Source organism: Aquarana catesbeiana, linkage group LG07 (genome assembly GCF_042186555.1).
Source record: "Aquarana catesbeiana isolate 2022-GZ linkage group LG07, ASM4218655v1, whole genome shotgun sequence".
Taxonomy (NCBI): Eukaryota; Metazoa; Chordata; class Amphibia; order Anura; family Ranidae; genus Aquarana; species Aquarana catesbeiana.
The window spans coordinates 149,932,245-149,938,279 of NC_133330.1; positions in this window are offsets into that span (position 1 = coordinate 149,932,245).

Genomic DNA, 6,035 nt, shown 5'->3' on the forward strand with positions numbered 1-6,035 from the left:
AAGTAGGCAGTACAATATCCAGGTTTAAATGAAACTTGACACTACCTTTGGTAGGAATTTAGGATGAGTCCGTAATACAACCTTATCCTTATGAATAATCAAATATGGCTCTTTACAAGAAAGAGCAGCCAACTCTGATATTCTTCCTGCAGAAGATATGGCAACCAAGAAAATGATTTTTTCCTCGTTAAGAGGACCAAGGGAATATCTCGTATTTGCTCAAAAGACTGCTTCTGTAAAGCCGACAGGACTAAATTTAAGTCCCAAGGGTTCAGGGGTGACTTGACTGGAGGATTAATCCGCGTTACCCCCTGAATAAAGTTATGAACCAGAGAGTGTGAAGCAAGTGGTTGTTAAAAAAACACAGATAAAGCCGACATCTGGCCTTGACAGTACTCAAGGCCAGCTTCATTTCTAATCCTATCTGTAGGAATTCAAGGATGCTACATATGACATCTTTCCTGGGGTGCCAACCCCTGGATTTACACCAGGAGACATATGCCTTCCAGACTCTATAGTATATGACTCTGGAGGCCGGCTTCCTAGCATTAACCAAGTAGAAACTACTGAAGCTAACAGCCCACGATCTTTTAGAATGTGGGTCTCAATAGCCAAACCGCTAAATTTAGCGTTTGTAAGGTAGGATGGAATACTGGACCTTGCGAGAGAAGGTCTGGCCATAGCGGTAGGGTCCAAGAGTCCCCTACCGCCATTTTTACAATCTTGGCAAACCAAGATCTCCTGGGCCACAAGAATCACCTCCTTCCCTTCTTGCTTGATCCTGCGAGAAGGCGCGGAAGCAGCAGAACAGGAGGGAATGCATAGATCAGTGAAAAACTGATCCCACAGGAAAAAAAAAGGTATCTGTTCCGTATGCCATCGGATCCCGTGTCATTGACACAAAGTTGTCGATCTTGTGGTTGAACCTGAACGCAAACAGATCCACGTCCGGAACTCCTCATTTTTGGCATATTGACAGAAAGATGTCGAGGTGAAGGGACCATTCTTCCGGGAACAATTGTTGGCGACTCAATTAGTCCGCCTGCCAATTCTCTCTTCCAGGAATGAAAATTGCTGATAGGCAAGGAATGTTGTTTTCCCAAGATAGAATATGATTCACCTCTCTATGGGCTGCATGACTTCTTGTGCCCCCTTGGTGACTGATATGGGCCACAGCTGTGGCATTGTCAGATTGGATCTTGACAGGACAATTCCGTAGTCTGAACATCCAGGCCTCCAGGGCCAGGCGTACTGCTTGAATCTCTAGAATATTGATGGGCAAGGTCATCTCTGATTTGGACCATTTTAGCTTGGAAAGACACTTCTTCCAGGACTGCTCCCCAGCCCAGAAAGCTGGCATCTATTGTTACCTCTTTCTAGGTAACTAGTAGAAAGGATTTTCCTTTTTGAAGATTTCTGGTTATTAACCACCAATTGAGGCTCTGACGTACCATGGGGGATCAACGCTTTGGGAATTCCAGAGCTTGGACCTTCTTGTTCCAAGTTGACAGGATACTGTTTTGCAGCAGTCTTGAATGAAACTGCACATAAGGAATGGCCTTGAAAGAAGCCACCATCTTTCCCAACAATTTCATGCAAAAGTCGAATAGAAGGATTCTTCTTTGTTTTGATCAACTGAATCAGTTCCCTTATGGAACTTATCCTTTCCTGGGGCAAAAACACCCTCTTCTAAGGCTGTATCTATGATCAGCCCCAAGTACTGCAATCTCCTTGATGGTTTTAAGGAGGATTTTTCTAGGCTGAGAATCCAATCTAGGTATTCCAGGTAGCTGACTGGTGAACAAACTTTGGTTTTAAGCAGGCTACTGATTGATCTATCAAGAGTAGATTGTCTAAGTAGGCTGGTATCATTATACCTTGAGCCCCTAACCTGGATAATGGAGGAGCCAGGACCTTTGTAAATACTCGAGGTGCAATAGCTAGACCGAAGGCAGAGCTACAAACTGGAAGGAAGATTTTCTACCTTGAAGCGTAGAAATTTCTGGTGAGCGGGGAAAATCGGCACATGGAGAAAAGCATCCTTGATGTCGATTGACGCCAGAAGTTCTCCTCCTTATAGGATGGAGACTACTGATCGGATTGACTCCATGCGAAAAGAACGGATATTCAAAAACCGGTTTAGATCTTTGAGAACTAAAATGGGTCAGACATCCCCATTTGGCTTTGGAACCGTGAAAAGGTTTGAATAAAAACCCTAATCCTCGTTCTTCCAAGGGAACCACTGATATCACTCTTTGAGACAAGAGATGATCCAAAGCTAGAAAGAGAGACTTCTTTTTTCACTGGATCTCTGGGAATATTTGATCTGAGAAAACGAGGAGACAGGAACCCTCGGAACTCTAGTTTGTAACCTAGGGAAATTGATGAAGCCACCCGTCTTGACATTGTTCCTGCCAGACCCTTGAAAACTGTAGAAGCCTTCCCCCCACTCTTGAGCGAGCGGGGGTGCCCCTTCATAAAGAGGCTTTAGTATTTTGTTTTGTGGGTTTCCTCCCCCAGGTCCTCTTTTGGCCCTGGGACTGACCCTGAGGTTTACCTCATGAACCTGACGGTAGACGCCGTGCCGTCATGACTGCCTGGAGGCACCAGAGAAGAAGCACGTTTTAAACTTCTTTTTAACCAGTAAAAGGGAACTTTTCACACTAGAAATTCTTTGGATATACCAATCCAGGTCGTCTCCAAATATCCGTTCACCATGAAATGGGAAACTTGCCAAGAGTTTTTGCATGACGCTTTGGCTGACCAATTTTTCAACCATAGGATTCTACGCACATGTACCAGCCCTAGCATGAGCCGTGAGGCCTGGAGAATAGAATCTTTCATAGGGTCTACTGTAAAACACAACGCTTCTGATATCCTGTCCAAATCTTGGGCCTGCTGATCAGGAATAATCTTGAGTACCTCCATAAACTGGTCCTTTATGGACTGAGATACTCTGATCGCTGCCAGCGCAGGCTGAACCAGCAAGCGAAATATAGCTTTTAAAAAGGATTTCCAACTTCTTAACTGTTTGATCCTTTAGCATATGAGCATTGTCTACTGGACAAGTCAGGTACAGAGGATATAGCAGCGTCAACTCCTGGAAATCCCCAATTCTTATAGAACTCTTCCTCCATAGGATAAAGTATTTGTAACGGAACGTCCCACACTCCACTTGAGTGCTTCCGTCAGTATACCACTTACTCCCAGTCTGGACTCAGATATCAGATATTCCAACCGCTCATAAGCACAAAACAAGGCAACACTTGTTTCACTGCTAACATGGACTAACTCTTTATTTGAGATCTCATACAAATATATACAGCAGAATGACTAAAACCTAACCTAATTAACATGAGCTAATTATCTAACATGACCTTTTGCCCAGACTTGTGGTCACCGAGCTTCACACAGTACATTATACATTATCATAAGTACAACCACAGGACATTTTCACAATAGCAGGAGCTAATTACAATTAACAAAACAAACAGTGTTCTCCCCCCCCTCCTCAGCCTAGTCATCAACAACTATAGTAGGAGTAGACTGTTCGTCTCCTAGCCAGTCCTGGAGGCTAATGTGATCAGCTCACTCAATTAACATGTTGAGTTTTCAGAATCAAACAAACCAATAATAGTCTTTACATATATATCCTGGGAGATATTGGGGATAAATATTACTGTCCCATTTTAAGCAATCCAAGACATACCCTCCAAGTCACCATTTCCCATATGGCATACACAGGGTCCCCAGAGTCTGTGTGTCCTGGGGGACCGGGACCCGAATCCACAGTAATACCACCTCAAGAGTCCCCAGGCATACAGCTCACAAAGAGCACCGTTCCCCCAAATGCCAGGGCCCATAATCGGTCGGCAAGAGGCTTGCATTTAGTCCCCTCCAAAAGCCTCTATCCCGGGTGAGTCTGTCACAGTATTGAAAACTTTTTTGGAGGAAACAAACTGTTTATCTGGGTGCTCCCACTCAGAATACAGAAGCTTTTTTAGCCATGAATGGATAGGAAAAGCATGACCAGATTGAGGAGGCTTTAGTGAACCCAAACCAGAGGTGGGCTCATCGATTGACTACGCTTATTGACAGTAAAAATGTGGAGCGGACCAATTCAGTGAGAGACTGTACCAACCACCTTTCCTGCGAACCTGATCCTTTGGTATTAGGTTCTTTGGACATCAGCCTCTTCCTGGTCCTTTGAGAGAAATTTGTCATCTCTCGCCCCTTGTTCCTCAGCATGAGGGTCCTGAGCAATGGAAGGGGACCTGTTTATGTTTAGTCCCACTCTGGGATGCGATTAAAGCATCAATTTTTTGCTCCAAACTTAGAATGGTTGGAGAAAAAACCTCCTTAGTCATATATACAGGGGCTGCAATGCTAAAAAACAGCTGCAACACTTTCCCCTCCTGATGGCTCATTCTGACCACCCATATTACTCTCAGGGGAGGATGCCATCTTTTCTGAGATGGGTCTAGGCTCCTAGTGACTATAGTCTTTCTAGAGCCCCTTTTTGAGGTGATTTTAACCTCCCTTCTGACCATAGCCCGATGCACAAAGCAGAGGTACTACCAGAAGGAATGCATGCATTGCTTGAGCAATAGTCCAGCTCTGCAGCTGCTGTTAATGCTCAGCCAGCCTGATACAGTAGTAAATGTGTCAAAGGAATGCCTGTGTCACCAAACTTCATATACCTTCGCTCTTGTGTCTCTCCGCAGCTTGCCAGCAACAATGGTGCCTTTAAAAGACACATTCCCCGCGCTGGACATTGGAGGCGCACTAAGCCCCGCCCTGTCCCCCCATCACTATGGCCCTTCCTCTCTCCTTTCAAAAGAAAGCTTTTCACATGCAAGCGCAGGCTCTGATCCTATGGGATCAACAAAGAGAAATGGCGGAGGGGGGCCTGTAAGCCGCCGAGCGGCGTGCTGTTCGCGGTTCTTTTTTTTTTTCGAAGCGCTCCTTCCCTGAAGAAAAATGAATGCAGTATGTTATCAAAAAATACTGGAGGAACATTTGGATTCATCAGCCAGGAAGCTGCGCATGGGACATACCAACATGATGATGATCCAAAACACAAGGCCAAGTCGACCTGTTATTGGCTACAGCAAAATAAAGTGAAGGTTCTGGAGTGGCCATCTCAGTCTCCTGACCTCAATAGCATTGAGCCACTCTGGGGAGATCCCAAACCTGCAGTTCATGCCAGACAGCCCAAGAATTTACAGGATCTGGAGGCTTTTTGCCAAGAGGAATGGGCAGGTTTACCATCTGAGAAGATATAGAGCCTCATCTACAAATACCACAAAAGACTTCTAGCTGATGTTAAAGGGGGCAATACATGGTATTAGGAACAGAGGTATGTAAACTGTTGATCAGGGTCATTTGGGTAGTTTCTGTTGTGGCAGCATGGTGGTGGCAGCATCATGCTATGGGGGTGTTTTTCAGCTGCAGGGACAGGACGACTGGTTTCAATCGAGGGAAAGATGAATGCGGCGAAGTACAGGGATATCCTGGATGAAAACCTTCTCCAGAGTGCCGAAGGTTTACCTTCCAACAAGACAATGACCCTAAGTACACAGCTAAAATAACGAAGGAGTGGCTTCACAACAACTCAGTGACTGTTCTTAAATGGCCCAGCCAGAGCCCTGACTTAAACTCAATTGAGCATCTCTGGAGAGACCTAAAAATGGCTGTCCAACAACGTTTACCATCCAACCTGACAGAACTGGAGAGGATCTGCAAGGAGGAATGGCAGAGGATCCCCAAATCCAGGTGTGAAAACTTGTTACATCTTTCCCAAAAAGACTCATGGCTGTATTAGATCAAAAGGGTGCTTCTACTAAATACTGAGCAAAGGGTCTGAATACTTAAGAAAATGTGATAATTCAGTTTTTATTTTTTAATAAATCTGCAAAATGTCAACAATTATGTGTTTTTGTGTCAATATGGGGTGGTGTGTGAACATTAATGAGGAAAAAAATGAACTTAAATGATTTTAGCAAATGACTGCAATATAACAAAGAGTGAAAAAT